At 47.6% G+C, this 21,408-nt stretch overlaps 1 protein-coding gene across 1 annotated transcript in view; it reads left to right on the top strand.

Annotated features, from left to right (window-relative positions):
• Nucleotides 1–2,152: 2,152 nt before the first annotated feature.
• The window catches only part of LOC138304561 (E3 ubiquitin-protein ligase RNF14-like), a 169,559-nt gene continuing 150,303 nt past the window's right edge, over nt 2,153–21,408 (top strand). The window contains exon 1 of the mRNA XM_069244721.1: nt 2,153–2,367. The gene's annotated coding sequence lies outside the window, so the exon portion shown is untranslated. The remainder of the gene's footprint in view (nt 2,368–21,408) is intronic.

Below are 21,408 nucleotides of genomic sequence, written 5' to 3'. Positions count from 1 at the left end.
CAAGTGGAGGTTTCCCCGAGGAAGCCCCCCCTTGCCTGCCTGCAGCGCTGAAGAGATCCCTTGATCTCTCATTGACTTCTATTGCGAACCCGACGCTTGTTCTAACACTGCACCCGGCCGCCCCCGCGCCGCTGAGGGTGAAATTTCTGTGTGGGCTTGTGTCCCCCCCGGTGCCTACAAAACCCCCCTGGTCTGCCCTCCGAAGACGCGGGTACTTACCTGCTGGCAGACTGGAACCGGGGCACCCCCTTCTCTCCATTGAAGGCTATGCGTTTTGGGCACCACTTTGAACTCTGCACCTGACCGGCCCTGAGCTGCTGGTGTGGTAACTTTGGGGTTGCTCTGAACCCCCAACGGTGGGCTACCTTGGACCAAGAACTGAACCATGTAAGTGTCTTACTTACCTGGTAATACTAACAAAAACTTACCTCCCCCAGGAACTGTGAAAATTGCACTGCGTCCACTTTTAAAATAGCTATTTGTGAATAACTTGAAAAGTATACATGCAATTGAAATGATTCAAAGTTCCTAATGTACTTACCTACAATACCTTTCAAACAAGATATTACATGTTAAATTTGAACCTGTGGTTCTTAAAATAAACTAAGAAAAGATATTTTTCTATACAAAACCTATTGGCTGGATTTGTCTCTGTGTGTGTGTACCTCATTTATTGTCTATGTGTATGTACAACAAATGCTTAACACTACTCCTTGGATAAGCCTACTGCTCGACCACACTACCACAAAATAGAGCATTAGTATTATCTCTTTTTACCACTATTTTACCTCTAAGGGGAACCCTTGGACTCTGTGCATGCTATTCCTTACTTTGAAATAGCACATACAGAGCCAACTTCCTACATTGGTGGATCAGCGGTGGGGTACAAGACTTTGCATTTGCTGGACTACTCAGCCAATACCTGATCACACGACAAATTCCAAAATTGTCTTTAGAAATTGATTTTTGCAATTTGAAAAGTTTTCTAAATTCTTTAAAGACCTGCTAGGGCCTTGTGTTAGATCCTGTTTAGCATTTCTTTTAGAGTTTAAAAGTTTGGTAAAAGTTTGAATTAGATTCTAGAACTAGTTTTAGATTCTTAAAAAGTATTCCAACTTTTAGAAGCATAATGTCTAGCACAGATGTGAATGTGGTGGAACTCGACACCACACCTTACCTCCATCTCCAGATGAGAGAGCTAAGGTCACTCTGTAACATAAGAGCCAACTTCCTACAGCCTTCTACGTGTAGGTGAGTAGCTTGAAGGTTATTCGCTTCTCGACTGGTAGCCAGTGGAGGGTCCTCAGGTGTTGGGAGATGTGTTCTCAGCGTGGGAGGTCCAGAATGAGTCTGGTAGCAGCGTTCTGGATGAGTTGTTGTTTTTTGATGTTTCAAGTTGAGGTGCCGGCATAGAGGACGTTGCCATAGTCGAGTTTTCTTGTGACTAAGGCGTGGGTGACTGTCCTGCAACAGTCTGCTTGGATCCATCTGAATATCTTCCAAAGTTTGTGGAGTGTGTGCCAGCAGGAGGAGGTGACTAAGTTTACCTGACAGGTCATGGATAGGGAGGAGTCAAGGATGATTCCTCTAACTCAAACAAATGCGAGACCGTTTGCATTGAAAATGCTTGTTTCCATATGTCTTTTGTTCGCAGTAAATGGTTAGGCAAAAAACATAAGTGTCGGCCCTCAAAAATAAGTGTCAGCTCTCAAAAATAAGAGCCGGTTCTCCGCACCGGAAACAAGCACAAATTAAGCACTCGGCCCGTCCCGCGCCTGTTCTGCGATAAGGCCGTGATGCGCTTTATGCGGGTTGGAAAGTGATGGCTCCGCATCCTCCCGGGTCAATAGAGAGCCTCCAGGTGCTATAAATTGTGGAGTAGGTGGTCCCTTTCACAAAAGACTGACAGCGCTCACAGGGGTCTGGCCCCCTGTACAAGTATCACCAAGTGTTCTGTGCCCTTTAGACACGCGCAACTAATATGATTGTGGAATCCTGTTTTTTGGTTTTCAAAATCTAGTCACCCTATGCTTTTGTCATTTATCTGCGTTACTGACTGAATCTAGTTTTGAGATACTGCCGCTTTAAGAGGGGAATTCCCAGTTCACTGAATTTGCGTGATGTCATGTTATCCTTCTCGGATACAGATACAATTATCCTCTGAAGGCTGTTCTTTTATCAGTCTTAAGTACTGCTCCTGTGGGATGTGTGCTGACGCTGGGTACACACCGACGTCACCCGGAAGAGTTGCTCTCTGTTTACATCAGCTCACAGTCATGTTATCAACCACACCCGCTCAGAGTACAAGCTTATTCTGGAGAGCTGAAAGCGAGAGAACAGCATACGCTGCGCGCCGTCCTCCTCCAGGTACTTGTACTTTAACCTACTTATCTCCTATGGGAAACTTACTGTAAATAAAACAAACCGGTATCGGAACGATATTACAAAAAATACATTTAAAGGTGCGCAATGAGCCGAAGTGCACTGCGCACCACACGGGCAGGCAGAGCCGTTCATATATTTAACACTTTAGGCTCGCCATGATCCAACAAATGGGTATGCACGCACTCTCTGCCGGCACAAAGCACGGGCTAGATTGGCGTCTCTGCATGAAAACTGCTCAACAGGGCGTTTCCCCTCCATTTTAGCTCCCAGGAGGTGTAAATATGATTTTCATCATTGTGCAGTATTGGTTTTGGCTAAACCGTCTTTTAACGTCATTTCTGCCAATGATCAGAGGCAAACCGTATATGATATAAAACGCGATTTCGTTCTCTTAGGTTGGAACGACCATAAATTATACTTGCATTCTGTTGGACTTTTTTCCTTCTACAGGGTCATCTCCAATCTTTTTGACTCCTATTTCTTCTGACCTGTTTTTGTTGGCTTTTAAACTCTGGGCACTTTACCACTGCTAACGAGTGCTAAAGTACATCTTCTCTCTGTGTCAATGGTATTGTACATTGTTTTATCCATGATTGGCATATTTGAGTTACTGGTAAGCCCCTAGTACAGTCCTCTAGTGGTGCCCGGGGCCTGTACATCAAATGCTACTAGTGGGCCTGCAGCACTGGTTGTGGCACCCATATTAGTAGCCCTGTAATCATGTCTCAGACCTGCCACTGCAGTGTCTGTGTGTGCAGTCTTAAACTGCCAATTCGACTTAGCAAGTGTACCCACTTGCCAGGCCTATACCTTCCCTTTTCTTACATGTAAGACACCCCTAAAGTAGGCCCTAGGTAGCCCATGGTCAGGGTGCAGTGTATGTTTAAGGTAGGACATATACTAATGTGTTTTATATGTCCTGACAGTGAAATACTGCCAAATTCGGTTTTCACTGTTGCAGGGCCTATCTCTCTCATAGGTTAACATGGGGGTTGCCTTTATATATGATTAGAAGCTAGATTCCCTTTGGCAGCAGATAGACATGTGGAGTTTGGGGTCTCTGAGCTCACAATTTAAAAATACATCTTTTAGTAAAGTTGGTTTTGAGATTGTGTGTTTGTAAATGCCACTTTGAGAAAGTAGGCACTTTCTTGCTTAAACCATTCTGTGACTCTGCCTGTTTGTGGATTCCCTGTCTGGGTCAGTTAGACAGTTGGGCTGTTTGCACCTCGCTGAAGACAGTGACACAAAGGGAGTTGGGGTGTAGCCTGCATATCCTGATGAGCCACCTGTGCTAGGAGGGAGGGGAGAAGTGGTCACTTACACCTGAAAGGGCCGTGCCTGCCCTCACACAATGCAGTCTCCAACCCCCTGGTGTGAGTCTGGGGTCTGGCCTGGGCAAGGCAGGATTTCACAAACAAGAGAGACTTTCCTTTGAAGTAGGCCTACTTCAAAGGCAGAACTGGGTATAAGAAGGGCACCCAAACCCCTGAAAATTAGATCACTTCTGGACATCAAGAGGAACCTCTGCCTGGAGAAGAGCTGAAGAGCTGAGGAGAAGTGCTGCCCTGCCTGTGAATGTGATTTGTGGAGCTATCCTGCAGTTGCTGCTTCTGCCTGTGCAAGGGGACAAAGACTGGACTTTGATGTGCATTCCTGCTTGTCAAGAAATCTCCAAGGGCTTGTCCTGAGCTTGCCTCTCTTTGTTGAAGTCTCAGGGCCATCGAAGATTTCTCCTGCCAGCACCTGGTCTCTGCTGAGACTCCTGCCCTGCCAAGTGGTGCCCTATCCAGTTCCTAGGGCCTCGACAGGTGAAGCTGGTAGACCAAGACTGAAAATCCACGCACAGACCGCAGTGTGGGAAAATATCGACGCACCTTCCGAGACGTGGCTAAAAAAACAACGCGCCGCTGGCATCGCAGCTGGAAAATCAACGCACGTAGCTGGAAGAACGATGCGCAACACCTGCAGATGGAGGCTGGTAACGTCGCAACCCACATTGCTTGGTTTTACTGATACCGTGCGGCAGGATTTTCAACGCAAACCTTACTGGGCGCGGAAAAATGACGCAATGCCTGCCTGGACCCGAGTGCTGCCCGGATCGACGCATCAGGAAAAACAACGCAAACCGACGGGAGAAACAACGCACGGTCTCGCTTGCAAGTGAGAAATCGACACAACGCTAAACCTTTTCAACGCCTGTGCTTGTTATTTTGACACTATCCAGGTACTTTTCAACACTAACAGTGTTTTACTGTTTACTAAAGGATTTAAGACTCTTTTTGCTTTTTAATTAATAGCTTGACTTGTGTATGTTGAATTTTTGTCGTTTTGGTCTTGTTTTGTTTAGATAAATATTTCCTATTGTCCTAAACCTGTGTTGTGTCATTTTGTAGTGTTGTCGCTGAGTTACTGTGTGTGTTGGTACAAATATGTTACACCTAGACTCTGAAGTTAAGCCTGCCTTCTCGTACCAAGCTACCAAGTGGGTGAGGGGGGTTAGCTGAGAGTGATTCTCCTTTATCCTGACTAGAGTGAGGGTCCTTGCTTGGACAGGGGTAACTTGACTGCCAACCAAAGACCCCATTTCTAACACATTCCAAGTCCCTAAAATGTTATTTTCTCTGGTGTGGAAGTTGGGGCCCTTGGGTGAAATACAATAGCAGTATCCGAACTAAGGTTACCAATGGTAAGGCAACTGCTGGAGAAGCTGAGGTACCAAGGATTGTATGAGAAAATCATAAAGGAAAGGCAAGTGTGTGAATAAACCCATGACTCTCCTCTCAGGGTTTTATATTTATTTCCCCTTCGAAGGATAATCCGCAGCGACCCCGCCAGTCCCTAAGAGCATGTGTTGAATGTATCCAATGAGGGAACGAGTACCCCATTTGGGCTAATTTCTGATGGTGTGAAAACTTCCCCCATTCAGTAATCTACTTGTGTCTGTAAAGTACCAGATGACCGCACTATCCCACCTGGCCTCACCAGCCAATCTGTGATGGTCAGACAATTCTGCTTTCAGTTGTTACTTTCCAAGAGCTAGCTGAGTATTGGGCCTCCTTAAAGTCGGTTTGTGCTATAATCTGCAAGAAGAAGATACTCCAGAACCGCTGTTTCAATCCTGAACTCCACTAAATCGCATGGTCCTCCTCGACCACCAGCAGACTGTCTGTAGTGCTCCTCAAACTCTCACGAATGCTGAGGAAATCCTGAAGTCCAGATCATGAGTCAAAGTGCAGCAGGCCATTTCATGTGCCTAGGAACTCACTTTTGAAAATGTTTTCACAAATCTTATATGTTTATGACACACCATAGTTTTCAAAGGTTTACACACTGTAAATCATTGAAAAAACACTGAATCAGGATAGGTTGGCTACAAAAAACGGACATGCACCTCTTTCAAACCTGGAGCCTTTTTTCTGCTTGGCACAATCCACTGGAACAACTTAAACTTACCATCTTACATCATGCCACTATCTTGCTCTGGGATGTCAAGTTCACAATCCACGCTTAGGTATTTTGTGCCCCGTAATGGGGTGCCTGGAGGAGCTCGTTGCCCACTATCCCATTTTAATCAAGTCCTGTGGGTTATTCAGTCATTCTGTGTTTCTGCTATCACAGCGGTCTGGCATCAGGGGCGTCAGTCAGTCATGTCGACATTTCCACCCATTTCTCTAGGTTGTCCCTCTTCCTGTCATGTGTTGGATTGACATTAATTGCCCCTTACTGCTGCCCTTTATACACTGCAAAACCGGACATTTTTTAACCAGTTTGTGCAATGCGGAACTTCAGAAACTCAAATATCCACAGACACAAAATAATTGATATTGGACAAAAGATTACTTACTTTTCAGATCTTTATTTCAATTTGGCCGGGTATCCCCTTTCGGGCACAACAGTCCATTTCAATTTTACACCTGTCCTCTTTTTATATAGGATTGACATTGCTAAATAATACAATTTGGTCATCTTCGTTTTAGTGAGCAACGGGATCCGTAAATGTGATCTTGGATTAAAGCACTTGATGGAAGCAGAGCTTTGGTCGTTTCTTGTGATGTCTCACAGGTACCATTACTGGGAGGAGTAAGACAAACCTCTATTTGGTTCCTCTAAGTGCAGCTCAGAGGTGGCGATCTTTATGTCAGAAGTGTCTTTGGCCAGCAGATCCGCAGCACCAGTGGTTGTTGCCTCACAGACTTGTCTGCCAATGCACATTGATGCAGGCCGGGAACTCAGAGCTGTTCAAAATCAGGAGCATTTTATAGTCTCCTATTTACGAGCAAAAACTTTAGGGCTAGAGGTACTTATATTGACTGAGAAAAACACACGGTGTCCTTCGTTACAGAGGTCCATCAATCCCGTTGAGGTGGTAGTCCTTTTCCAGGCCTCATTGGGGAGGATGAGGCCCATGAAGTTACTGTAGATCTGCCATGTTTTCACTAGAGAATTTGTCTACTGAAAGTGGCAAAATATAGGGGGGGAGGGGACAGTGGTGGAATCTGACTCATAATTAGATATCCCCCTCAGTAATTTCTCATTCCTTATGAATTCTCAGAGTTCGATCCGGAACTTCTGATAATTCTGCAATCCGGTGTTGTTAACTTTCAATGTGTGAAATTCACACCCTTTACATACTGCTCCTAATAAGGTCACTTTATGTACTTGTGGCAGTGACTCTAGCTAAACTGTATAAACCATCAGAAAGTTAAAATAAAAGTAGCGGTACTCAGTTCATATCAGTTCCCATTTGCTTGGACCTCTGCTAGCAGCGAAGGCCCCACACAAATCTTTTTATTCAAGCATCTTCATCCGGCCGAGACCCGGGGACTCTAGTTTCTGATATGACCGTGCTGGTGTTTTTGAAAACAATACCGTAGATTGTATTTATTTTGTCTTTTTCTCCACAGGAAAAAGATTACAGATCAGTGAGTATCTGCATTTGTATGTGCACCACTCTCAGATTCAGGGTTTTCATGCAAGCAAGTATTTGCTGGTTTAAAGGCCCATGCAGAACTTTATATTGGGAAAACCTTTGTGCCCAAATAGTTAAAAAATGTGGAACGCCAATATTATTGTGCAGTTGTGCTTGCACTGACCAGTTGACTGTAAACTTCTATAACGTTTTAGGACTGCCCATGGAGGCAGCTTTAGCAGTTCACCAGACTATTGGTTTTCCCCCAAAAACCCATAATAGACATATACAGAGAGGTTGTGGGTCAGCAGACTTCATACATTGATCTGTTAAATTGCCATTCACGTTCTGATTGTGCCTACCACAGCAATCAGTATTGAGCAATGGGTCAGCCCCAGTTTCCCAGTGGCTTTCAAAGCCGGTGCACTGTGTTCTTGTCCTTCTAAAACAATTCCCTTCTCTTCAGTTGTAAATCTAATTCAAATTGTGTTTTTTATCTATTTTTCATATTATTTTAAAATACCGGCTGTTAATTTTGCCTGCCCTCTTTTTAATGTTAATATTAAGAAATGTTAAAGTGACGCTGTAACTCTGTAGCTGCCTGCTTGTTTAGATAGTAATTTATTCTTGTCTGCTACATTAATAATAAAAAAATAAGAGCAGAACTTAAGACTGTTGTTTAAAAATCATCACTAGTGTACCAGCTGCATTGGTGAATGTTTGAAATGTTAACATTTTTATTGCAAACACAAGGTGGCCACATTTAGATGACAGCATATTTTCTAGTTTTCCTTTTTATTTGTATGGCATATGCTTGCAATAAAAATATAAAATAACCATCACACCAGCTTGCCAAAGTGAGATCTACTGGCTTTGCCAATCTTTGTTTAAATGTTCCATTCATTTATATCTGATTTCATTTAATAGAAGCAGCCATAATCTTGATAACATTGTTTTGCGATAGAAAGGGTGTATATTTCTTATAGCTAATATAGCTAGAATGTCCAAGAATATGTATTTTAAACAACTTTTTCAGAAGTACCTACATAATATGTAATGAAATATTTCCAATTACTTAAGATAACTAATATATAACTCAAGAGCAGTGGACATATCCAGCCCTTGATTTAATTTAGGAAACCTTACTGCCCAGTAGCAAAGCCTTAGTGAGCCAGTGGAGAGTATTAGGTTATGCTCAGGTTAATACTGATATTTCCAGTGTTCAATCTTTTTTATTGAAAAGGAAATAACTTCTACAAACTGTGTGACCACATCTTTAAGCAAGTAAGGAAAACTTAATATACACCCCCAGGCTACCCATGGACCACATCTGGAGTAGCCAGTAGTAGAGACCACCCTGGCAATGCCCTTTGGTACTCCTGGCACCACTGACCATGATATCCTTGAACTCGAGGCTTTTGAAAGCAAAGGCGGGAAAAGGAGAAAAAACATCGTTCTCATAGCCCTGTAAACATTCAGTAGTTTCCACGATTTGCTTCTCCCCTGGTTCCTCATCAGTAAATAAGGAGCAACTGAGGCGCTAATGGTAGGGCAGCAGTAGTGTTAAATTTATATCGGTGGCTGCAGCTGTCGAGCACCAGCACTCATTTATGAGACTGGATTTTTCTTCATCAGAGTTTGACCTAGAGTCAGGCAAAGGCAAAAAAGATATAAAGAATTCAGAAGGGAAATGTAGGGAAAAAGTGGGGCAGGAAAAAACCAGGAGTAAGAAAGGACCTTCAAGAAGCATTTGAAATGTAATGGGTCTCACATTTGCTCGAGTTAGAGCTATTGGCGTTGTAAATTCCACTTAAATTGAACATGAAGTGTTAAACATTAGTTGACATAAGCGAGCTGATTCAAAGCGCTAATAGCGCGAAGGGGAGACCGAAAAAGTAAAAGAAGTTTGCTCACAGTCAAACATATTCGCAATCATGCAATTATCCATGTAACAGGGTCAGTCTGCAAGGCGGGACAAACGTAAAACATTTATTAATGATAACAAGTGATTTTTGAAAAGCAAGCACGCAAATGAGTCAAAGTGCTGGGGGTGAGGTGGGGGTGGTTGAAAGCTCAACATTTTTACAACAGGTCAAAAGCGCTTGCGTGCTCGACCTAAAAATGAGGTAAAGCGACAGGTAGTCTAGGGTGGCAGAATAAAGGGTGGAAGTGAAATGAAGTATAGGCAGCCTTGACGTTTGGTGACCACAGCATTCAATGATATCTCGGGTAGACTTGAGAGAAAACTTTGGGCAACCCACTTTCTTTTTTTACAACTTAAACTTGACAACAGTTCAACCACGTGATATCATTGGGGAGCGGATGAAAACATTTTCCGTGTCACTCTTCCTTCCCTTGGTATTTTGCTACATCAAAGTCCATGCCACTCCCTTGGTGGTGGATTATTTTCACGCCTCATCATGCCACTTGCAATGGTTCAATTAATCTTTTATAGCAATGCCTGGGCCTCAATCACTTGTGTGAAAATGTGTGCTTTGCCCTTAAACTTGACTCATACTCTTAATACGCATCAGCTGGAAGCCACTTCATTGAAGGACTGTGTGTATTACTAAGTTTATTTTTACTCCTCGCTAAATCATCGAGACTCATAACATCAAAACCCGCCTAGAAAATAACGCCCACGACCGCAAAGAACTTTTCAACATCGTAAAAGAACTCTCCAGCCCAAGCGCCACCGTCAACGACATCACCCCCTCCCAAGAACTATGCGACGCCCTAGCAACCGCCTTCCACCAGAAAATCACTGACAGCTTCAACTCCCCTCATACCTCGGACACTCCTATTCCACCCTCCACGAACTCCACCCGCTCCAGCCGACTGACCTCCTGGGCCAGCATCAGCAACGACGAAACCCGCAAGACCATGAACTCAATCCACTCCGGATCACCGTCTGACCCCTGCCCTCACCACATTTTTAACAAAGCAGACACAGCCATCGCACCACACCTAAAGAAAGTCATCAAAATCTCCTTTGAAACTGCAAGATTCCTGGAAAGCTGGAAACACGCCGTAATCAACGCTCTTCTCAAGAAACCAAAGGCGGATCCTAAGGACCTAAAAAACTTTGGGCCCATCTCCCTGCTCCCTTTCCCGGCAAAAGTAATAGAGAAAATCGTCAACACTCAGCTCACTCGGTACCTCGAAGACAACAACATCCTCGACCCCTCCCAGTCCGGCTTCAGATGCAACCACAGCACCGAAACCGCCCTCCTCGCCGCCACAGACAACATCAGAAGCCACCTAGACAATGGAGAAACATCAGCCCTCATCCTCCTTGACCTATCAGCTGCCTTTGACACCGTCTGTCACCACACCCTAACATCCCGCCTCCACGCAGCAGGAATCCAGGACCAGGCCCTCGAATGGACCGCATCCTTCCTTGCCGACAGAACCCAAAGACTCCGCCTCCCCCGTACCAATCCAAAGCCTTCAACATCATCTGCGGCGTACCACAGGGCTCATCCCTCAGCCCAACGCTGTTCAACATCTACATGGCTACCCTCGCACAAGTGGCCCGTCAGCACAACCTCAACATCATCTCCTACGCCGACGACACCCAACTCATCCTCTCCCTCACCATGGACCCACACACCTCCAAAACCAACCTCCACAAGGGACTAAAAGCCATCGCTGACTGGATGAGAGACAGCCAGCTAAAACTGAGCTCGGACAAAACAGAGGTCCTCATCCTTGAGCGCACCCCCTCCGCCTGGGACATCTCATGGTGGCCGTCCACGCTGGGTCCCCCACTGACACCCACCGACAGCGCACGAAACCTCGGCTTCACCCTCGACTCCTCACTCTCCATGTAAAAGCAGGTCAGCGCCATCTCCTCCTCCTGCTACAACACCCTCTGCATGCTTCGCAGAGTCTACAAATGGATCCCTACAGAAACAAGAAAAACAGTAACCCAGGCCTTCGTCAGCAACAGACTCGACTACGGCAACGCCCTCTACACCAGTACCCCATCCAAACGCCTCCAGCGCATCCAAAACGCCTCCGCCCTACTCATCCTCAACATCCCTTGCCACTGCCACATCACCCCCCACCTAAGAGACCTTCACTGGCTCCCCGTCAACAAGAGGATCACCTTCAAGCTCCTCACCCACGCACACAAGGCACTCCACAACACCGGACCAGCATACCTGAACAAGAGAATCAGCTTCTACACCCCCACCCGGCATCTCCGCTCCGCTAACCTCGCCCTCGCCTCCATCCCCCACATCCGACGCAAATCTTCCGGTGGCAGATCCTTCTCGTACCTCGCCGCCAAGACCTGGAACATCCTCCCGCCGGATCTACGACAAACCCAGGACCTCCTTTCCTTCAGAAAACTCCTCAAGACTTGGCTCTTCGAGCAGTAGCAGCACCCTCCTCCCCACCCCGCCCCCCCGCCCGTGCCCTCATGGGTATGTAACGCCCTTTACAAATTGATTGATTGATAGTCAGGAAAAGCAAATAGTTTGTTCATTCATCCTTTTCCTACTGGAATATTGAAAGAGGGATTATTTTGCTCTTTCAAGATTTACAAGTTTTTCAAGTACAGTTTCCTGCTAGTTCGACTTTAATCCAAGCTCCTTGTAGAGAGAGTAAAGACATCAGTGACCTTCAGTAATGTTGGCTGTATTGTGAAGTGAACCTCATTGTACAGAGAAACTATTTTCCCTAATTTTTAGTATCTCTTCCTCATGCATGGCTGAGAACTACAGAATCTGCAAATTAACCACTTGCATTCATTTTTCAGGCTCAAATATTACCTCAAACTTCACAGCAGAGATTATGGTTCAGTATCAGCTTTCTATGAATGCCTTTTGGCATATTCAAAGTCCACCATCCTTAGCTCTCAGCATCTTATTCAATATTGTGGTGGTCAACATTTAGAATTGTGTTTAAGTTTCTGTTACCCTAGTTTCCAGGACCATTATGCTTCTGAAGAGCACTATATTGTGTAAAGACGGAGCTTCTTCTTGGAATGCTCACATTAAATCTTGCAAGAGCAGGATTGATTTGGGAAAGTGGTGGTGCGGAGTCTACTGTGGGTGACCACCTCACCCTGTCGTTAGAGAACTTGGTGATCATTTTTAACACACAGCATTCCTCCTGGAGACTGATGGATTGGCGTGGCCAAGAAAAGCATCCAAGATAAAGTTTTTGATTGCTTCTCCCATTAGACAGCCATCATGTTTTGCTTGTGCCTATCCTATAATCTGGTGCACTGTGTGCATCTAACAAACTAGCTGGAAGTACCATCTACTGCACATTACCTGTTTTCAGCCAAGTTATATTGTACCAGAACACCCCAAAGTTACTCAAAATGATGAACCACATCACTTAGTTTCCATTACGTCTGAGACTAAGTTGTACAGATTTTCTTCCAACACCTGTTTTAATAACGAGGAACTCCAGCAAATCATCACTGTTTTCTCTTAGCAGCAAAGTAGCAATAAATCTCGTTCCCAGCAGAACCATTTCCTCCCCCTACCATGGGAGATCTTGTCGATAATTACCACACAATTCCCCCTAAAACTGCTGGCCCTATTTTTCTAGGGCATGCACCTTCCATTATCCACAAACAAATGTATCTACTTCACCCACTAATAATCTCTTCTTTGTTTTGCTCACTTTTCAAATGCAGGTAAGCAGCTAAACATCAGATTGATACTGCTGACATAATTATTGCCCTACATCCTGATCTCTTGCGGCTAATGGACACATGTATCAATGAGTTATTACAATCAAATCAAATCAAATCAAATCAAATCATTAACATTTATAAAGCGCGCTACTCACCCGTGCGGGTCTCAAGGCGCTAGGGGGGAAAGGGGGGGTTATCGCTGCTCGAACAGCCAAGTCTTTAGGAGTCTCCGGAAGGCGGAGTGGTCCTGGGTGGTCCTGAGGCTGGTGGGGAGGGAGTTCCAGGTCTTGGCCGCCAGGAAGGAGAAAGATCTCCCACCCGCCGTGGAGCGGCGGGTGCGAGGGACGGCAGCAAGTGTGAGGCCAGCGGAGCGGAGGGGGCGGGTGGGGACGTAGAAGCTGAGGCGTCTGTTGAGGTATTCCGGTCCCTTGTTGTGGAGGGCTTTGTGTGCGTGGGTGAGAAGACGGAAGGTGATCCTTTTGCTGACTGGGAGCCAATGCAGGTGTCTCAGGTGTGCGGAGATGTGGCTGTTGCGGGGTACGTCGAGGATGAGGCGGGCCGAGGCGTTTTGGATGCGTTGCAGGCGGTTTTGGAGTTTGGCGGTGGTCCCGGCGTAGAGGGTGTTGCCGTAGTCCAGGCGACTCGTGACAAGGGCGTGGGTCACGGTTTTTCTGGTGTCGGCGGGGATCCAGCGGAAGATCTTGCGGAGCATGCGGAGAGTGAGGAAGCAGGCGGAGGACACGGCGTTGACTTGCTTGGTCATGGTGAGAAGAGGGTCCAAGATGAAGCCGAGGTTGCGGGCGTGGTCTGCGGGGGTCGGTGCGGTGCCGAGGGCCGTGGGCCACCAGGAGTCGTCCCAGGCGGACGGGGTGTTGCCGAGGATGAGGACTTCCGTTTTTTCAGAGTTCAGCTTTAGGCGGCTGAGCCTCATCCAATCTGCGACGTCCTTCATACCCTCTTGTAGGTTGGTCTTGGCGCTGGCGGGGTCCTTGGTGAGGGAGAGTACAAGTTGGGTGTTGTCGGCGTAGGAGGTGATGATGATGTCGTGCTTGCGTACGATGTTGGCGAGGGGGCTCATGTAGACATTGAAGAGTGTCGGGCTGAGCGATGAGCCTTGAGGTACGCCGCAGATGATCTTGGTGGGTTCTGAGCGAAACGGAGGGAGGTAAACTCTTTGGGAGCGGTTAGCGAGGAAGGAGGCGATCCAGTCCAGGGCCTGGCCTTGGATCCCGGTGGAGCGTAGGCGGGTGATTAGGGTGCGGTGACAGACGGTGTCAAAGGCAGCCGAGAGGTCGAGGAGAATGAGGGCGACTGTTTCACCGTTGTCCATCAGGGTTCTGATGTCGTCTGTGACTGAGATGAGGGCGGTTTCCGTGCTGTGGTTGGTTCGGAATCCGGTTTGTGAAGGGTCGAGCAGGTTGTTGTCTTCCAGGAAGGTGGTCAGCTGTTTGTTGACGGTCTTTTCTATTACCTTGGCTGGGAAAGGTAGAAGAGAGATGGGGCGGAAGTTTTTCAGGTCGCTTGGGTCAGCCGTAGGTTTCTTTAGTAGGGCGTTGACTTCAGCGTGCTTCCAGCATTCGGGGAAGGTAGCAGAAGAAAAAGAAGAGTTGATGACGGTCTGGAGGTGCGGGGCGATGATGTCGTCGGCTTTGTTAAAGATGAAGTGCGGGCAGGGGTCCGAAGGGGCGCCGGAGTGGATAGAGTTCATGATGGATTTGGTTTCTTCCGTGTTGATGTGGGTCCAGTTGTTGAGGGTGGTGTCCGGGGAAGCGGGTTCAGTGGTGTATGGTTGGGTCTGGTGTCCGAAGCTGTCGTGGAGGTCGCTGATCTTGCGATGGAAGAAAGTGGCGAGGGATTCGCACAAATCCTGTGAGGGCGTGACGGCGTTGGCGCTGGCGCTGGGGTTGGAGAACTCTTTGACGATGCTGAAGAGTTCTCTGCTGTTGTGGCTGTTTTTGTCTAGTCTGTCGGTGAAAAAGTTCCTTTTGGCAGTGCGGATCAGGTGGTGGTGTTCGCGTGTAGCGTTCTTGAGGGCGGTCATGTTGTCAGCGGTGTGGTCCTTGCGCCAGGCCTTCTCAAGGGCACGACAAGTTTTCTTTGATTCTTTGAGGGTGTCAGAGAACCAGAGAGGTTTTTTGGTGTTGGTCTGTCGATGCGTGCGTTTGAGGGGAGCAAGGTTGTCAGCGCAGTTGGAGATCCAGTTTGTGAGGTTGAGAGCTGCGTCGTTGGGGTCGGTGGTGAGGGTGGGTTGGTTGGCGGCGAGAGCGGAGAAGAGTTGCTCTTCAGGGATCTTGTTCCACTGTCGATGAGGGATGGGTTGAGTGCGGAGGTGGGAGGTCTCGCGTCGGAATGTGAAGTGGACGCAGCTGTGGTCGGTCCAGTGTAGGGCAGAGGTGTGGCTGAAGAAGACGTGTTTGCTGGCGGAGAAGATAGGGTCGAGCGTGTGTCCGGCGATGTGGGTGGCGGTGTTCACCAGTTGTTTGAGGCCGAGGTTGGCGAGGTTGTCGAGCAGGGTGGTGGTGTTGGGGTCGTTGTTTTGTTCCAGATGGAAGTTGAGGTCGCCTAGGAGGATGTAGTCCGGTGAGGCGAGGGCGTGCGGGGAGATGAAGTCGGCGATGGCGTCGCTGAAAGAGGCGCGAGGTCCGGGAGGACGGTAGACGAGGGATCCTCTGAGGGTGGTCCTTGGGTCGGTGCGAATCTGAAAATGCAGGTGTTCAGCGGCGAGGGGGGGGTCTTCGGTGGAGGTGGTGACGCTGATGGAGTCTTTGAAGATGATGGCGACACCTCCTCCTACTTGGTTGGTGCGGTCTTTTCTGGAGATCTTGTAGCCTTCGGGGATGGCGGTAGCGATGTCTGGAGCAGAGGAGGCGTTCATCCATGTCTCCGTGATGAAGGCGACGTCCGGGGCTGTGGAGTCCAGGAGGTCCCAAAGTTCAACGGCGTGCTTGTGGACGGAACGAGCGTTGATCAGGATGCACTTGAGGTGGTTGATGGCGCGTGGGCTTGTGGTCGTGGTAGTTGCGTGGTGGAAGATGCGTTTGCAGGAGTTGCAGGCGAAGGGTCCATGGGTGCGTTTGGGGTGAGCTAGGAAGCAGGTTTTGGAGCGCCCTGGGTTGAGGGCGTGGAGGGTGGTGGGGTCGTAGCGGATCAGCGGGGCTTGGGGGAGCTGGGGACCAGGGGTCGTGGCGCTGGGCGCGGGCCAGGCGCGGACGGGCGCAGACGGGCTTGCCTCTGGCGCGCCTCTGGCGCGCCAGCGGCGTGCCCGCTGTGCGCGCCCGCTGCGCAGTCGCGCAGTCGCGCAGCGGCCGCCATAAGAGGTAGGAAGGGGGGGGAGGGGTCAGCTGGGGGCGAATGGGAGCTGGGGGGCGGGGGCGTGCAGGAGGTCGCGGCGGGAAAGCGCGAGGGAGGGGGGGGGGACAGGTAGAGTGAGAGGAGCTGGGGGAGGGGGTTTAGGGTGGAGGAGGGTGAGTGTTAGGAGGTTTGGAGATTAGGGAGAGAGATAGGAGGAGGGTTGTGAAGATAGGGGAGGGGGGGTTGTAGAGGTGGGTGAGGGAGAGAGGTAGAGTGAGAGGATAGGGAGATAGATAGTAGAGGGGGTGGCGGGAGGGGGGGAGAGATAGAGAAATAGATAGAGAAAATAGATAGAGAAGTCGATAGATAGGGAAATAGATAGATAGAAAGATAGGTAGGTAGGAGGAGGTGGAGAGTGGGGGAGTTAGATAGTGAGATAGGGAGCTAGAGAGATAGGAAGATAGGAGGAGTGAGGGAGGTAGATAGCGAACGGGTTAGCTAGGGGTGAGAGAGGGGGAGGCGACTGAGGGAGGGGGATGAGGAAGGAGCAGGAGGGCAGGCTCGGGGGAAGAAGACGGAGGAGGTAGAAGAGCCGAAGACAGGAGAACAGAAGACAGAAGAACAGAAGACAGAAGAACAGAAGACCGGAAGAGCAGAAGACCGGAAGAGCAGAAGACCGGAAGAGCAGAAGACCGGAAGAGCAGAAGACAGAAGAACAGAAGACAGAAGAACAGAAGATCGGAAGAGCAGAAGAACAGAGAAGAACAGAGAAGAACACAGAAGAACACAGAAGAACCGAGAAGAAGAACACAGAAGCACCGAGAAGAACAGAGAAGAAGAACACAGAAGACCGGAAGAACACAGAAGAACAGAAGGGAAGAACAGAAGAACAGAAGAGAAGAACAGAAGAACACAGAAGAAGATTGCAGAGGGGGAGCGAGGAGGAAGAGACAGAGAGGAGGAAAAGAAGCAGGAGCAGGAGAGAAGGTGAGTGGCGCGGGGCAGGGCGAGGGGCTGGGAGGAGGGGGGTACTTACAGTTAGGTGGGTCTCAGGAACACAGGAACTCGGGAACTTGGAGGAGCTGCAGCGGCAGGGGGAGCGACCTACCCTTGGGTCAAGGGTCGCTACCACTGTCGCGCAGCGGCCGCCATAAGAGGTAGGAGGGGGGGGGGGAGGGGTCAGCTGGGGGCGAATGGGAGCTGGGGGGCGGGGGCGTGCAGGAGGTCGCGGCGGGAAAGCGCGAGGGAGGGGGGGGGCAGGTAGAGTGAGAGGAGCTGGGGGAGGGGGTTTAGGGTGGAGGAGGGTGAGTGTTAGGAGGTTTGGAGATTAGGGAGAGAGATAGGAGGAGGGTTGTGAAGATAGGGGAGGGGGGGTTGTAGAGGTGGGTGAGGGAGAGAGGTAGAGTGAGAGGATAGGGAGATAGGTAGTAGAGGGGGTGGCGGGAGGGGGGGAGAGATAGAGAAATAGATAGAGAAAATAGATAGAGAAGTCGATAGATAGGGAAATAGATAGATAGACAGATAGGTAGGTAGGAGGAGGTGGAGAGTGGGGGAGTTAGATAGTGAGATAGGGAGCTAGAGAGATAGGAAGATAGGAGGAGTGAGGGAGGTAGATAGCGAACGGGTTAGCTAGGGGTGAGAGAGGGGGAGGCGAGTGAGGGAGGGGGATGAGGAAGGAGCAGGAGGGCAGGCTCGGGGGAAGAAGACGGAGGAGGTAGAAGAGCCGAAGACAGGAGAACAGAAGACAGAAGAACAGAAGACAGAAGAACAGAAGACAGAAGAACAGAAGACCGGAAGAGCAGAAGACCGGAAGAGCAGAAGACAGAAGAGCAGAAGACAGAAGAACAGAAGACAGAAGAACAGAAGATCGGAAGAGCAGAAGAACAGAGAAGAACAGAGAAGAACACAGAAGAACACAGAAGAACCGAGAAGAAGAACACAGAAGCACCGAGAAGAACAGAGAAGAAGAACACAGAAGACCGGAAGAACACAGAAGAACAGAAGGGAAGAACAGAAGAACAGAAGAGAAGAACAGAAGAACACAGAAGAAGATTGCAGAGGGGGAGCGAGGAGGAAGAGACAGAGAGGAGGAAAAGAAGCAGGAGCAGGAGAGAAGGTGAATGGCGCGGGGCAGGGCGAGGGGCTGGGAGGAGGGGGGTACTTACAGTTAGGTGGGTCTCAGGAACACAGGAACTCGGGAACTTGGAGGAGCTGCAGCGGCAGGGGGAGCGACCTACCCTTGGACCTACTTGAACCTACTTGACCATCTTGAACCTACTACACTCGCATATTACTTGCCTTCACCCAGGAGGCAAGGCTTGATTGGGAGCAGCCATTCACAAACATTTTATCTACTGCAAACTCTTTAAAACAGAAACCGTCCCCATGTTGCATCGCCTGGTTGTGACACTCAACTCTATTGCATTATCTTATACCTGAATCAACAGTATTTATCACATACATGGCACTCACATCACTTTCATTGAGCAATGAAAAAAATATATCTCCTCTCCTCGCTCTCACTCCAAGAACAATATATTTCAATCTGTATTGCAAAAATCTGAATGATCATTCTACCTCTATATTCTCTTTTATTTTATACAATGAGCAGATTCAACGTTACTTGAATCCCATGCACATCAGAGGTTTGCCCCATGTCTCATTATTCCCAAACAATATGCCTTCTGTCAATGACCACATTACAGTTGCTTGGTCGGCCCACTGCCAAATTCCATACTCCATATCCTCCACATCCTCAACCTATGAGAATCCATTAAGGAATACCAATTGGGTGTGATACAAAGAGCCTAAATCTTACCAATGTTATCTAATGCACCTCTTCTACTTTCCCTCCCTTTTTATTGATCAAGAGTTGCACATCCTCATTGCCACTTTTAATGATACTATGTCTGAAATCATAAAAAATGTTCACCCCCTTCAGTGAAAAAAAGACTGAAGAACAAAAAAATCAATATGCTGTTATGCTGGAAAGCACAATGAAGAAAATAAAAAATATTAGAACAGCACACAACATTGAGTGCCAAACCCATTCACATCCAATCTAGAAAAACACTTTTTTGCATGGAGAAGCTACAAGAAACTTCATTTGTAACACCAACTAGATTTTGCTAAAAACTGTCCAAAACCCGTTTTGAAGTAGTACAATCTGCTATCCTACTAATACATCATCCACCTGTGTTCTGTAAGAACCCAGACCACACATGTGAATACGTTGCCTGGCTTTTTGACACAAAGTCAAAAGCATTGAAACCTCGGTTGGTTTACGTCCCAACAAAAGCTTTTCCACCATCTACACAAAACCTCCAAAAAACGAGAGCCACTTTAAAGTGATATGTCAGATGAAATATAGTAGTAACACTTTCGCCAAACTCAAACCTTCAAATCACTTCTCTGAACCTATCCCTGCTACCTTCGCTAAAGGTCTTTGTATATAACTTTTATATTTGTTTATTTTTTTAATACATTTGATTTAGCTTTGTTAATAAACAATTTAACGAACACAGCTACATATATGAGCGGATCAACCTTATGTTCCATTCTTGTAGAGGCCATGCCAGTGTATACCCCTTATATGAATCATTGTTACAAATACCTTTAGAAGGGCTCCGTATTATACGTCTATGCCACATGATAATTATAGCAATTCAACAACAATCGTTTGCCAGCAGCATCCTTGTTCCAACCATTCATACCCAGTCTCAAGTAATTCTGTGGTGTTGGCCTGCTCTCTAAAAAACATCCCTTGAGAAGAGTCCATACATCCCAGTGTTGTGAGGAAGAAGGTAAGCAAGAGGAGCACACATCCACTGTTTTACTCCAGTAAATTAAGTCTGCAACCTGTTCTTGCAACTGAGGTATGGTACCCCTTCATCATCTAATGGCCACCCTCCCCCTCACCATCAAGGACGCAAGTGCAGCAAACCTGTAAATATTTTTATGGGTGTCAAATACCATAACAAGACAAGAATCGGCAAGTTATCTAATGGATGTACTATCATCTTAGGTAAAGTCCAAAATACCTCCTCCCAGAATTCCCAAATTAGTGGGCAAGCCCATGCTAAGCGGAAGTAGTCAGCACTGCGATGGTTATATCTCTGCATGATAGTTGGTTCCTAGCCCTTACGAGTGAAGTACAGCTGCGGCATAATCTGCTCTGTACGGAAATTTAAAATGCACAAATCAGTTCTGTTTAGGGAAAGCTTCTGAGTTTGGGTACCATAATATGGCCATATCCCATCGGTGATATCACATCCTAGCCCCCTTTCCCACAGTCTTCTCAACCCCTCCCAACCGTACCACGCTAGCTTCTGCAGTCGTATTATAAAGTTGCGTTAATAATCCATGAGCCTGTAAAGGCCTGCACCGCTGAAAGCGCCAATAATGCCGGAAACCCAGCAAAGCGCCCGACAATGTGTGCCTCATAATAAAATATAGAAAAATATCCAGAGGTGATGTCCCGCTCATTGTTTAGATAATTCTCTCCCTGCATATAAATCACGCACCTTGTGAAATCCCAAGGTCACCAGATGCCTCTGTGCCTTTGGTTTATACGTTATCGCTATCAGTGGTTTGTTAACAATAGGAAGCAAGAGGCAGTGTAGTCTATCCAGGCTGTACCATCAGCCAGTGAGTGCCAAGCATACACTGTGCATGCCACAGTGCTGAACAGCAGTCCTGGAAGAGGGCAGAATCCAGTGAAACACAAGGTTGGCAACACCACAACTCCCCTCACCTCCCAATGGAAATGTCACGATGGGCCGGCTTACCTTAGGCCACTTCCCAGCCCAAACAAAGCTTCAGCGTATCGAACGGACTTAAACAATAAATGCCTTAACTAATGACTGGTATATGTATAAAAACATAAAATAAACGAGGTTAAAATATCATTTCTATGACTGCTATTCATTCAGCCATGAAAGAGGGAGCCCCTTCTATCCGTTAGCTTGCTGCTGTATTTTAAGACCCATTGGATCATCATTCTCACAAAAAGCCAATTCTAGTCATCTATGTATTCTAATACCAGATGTCTAAATGGATGATCACATCAATCGAACGGATAATCTGCCTGCTGTCTGGTAGCATACGGAGTTACAGGGATTATGTGAGCCTTGTTCCACTTTCTGTCAAACCCAGGAAAGACTCG

Source organism: Pleurodeles waltl, chromosome 7 (assembly GCF_031143425.1).
Source record: "Pleurodeles waltl isolate 20211129_DDA chromosome 7, aPleWal1.hap1.20221129, whole genome shotgun sequence".
NCBI classification, from domain to species: Eukaryota; Metazoa; Chordata; class Amphibia; order Caudata; family Salamandridae; genus Pleurodeles; species Pleurodeles waltl.
The sequence above is the reverse complement of the archived record's forward strand: the minus strand, read 5'-3'. Positions and strand labels throughout refer to the sequence as shown.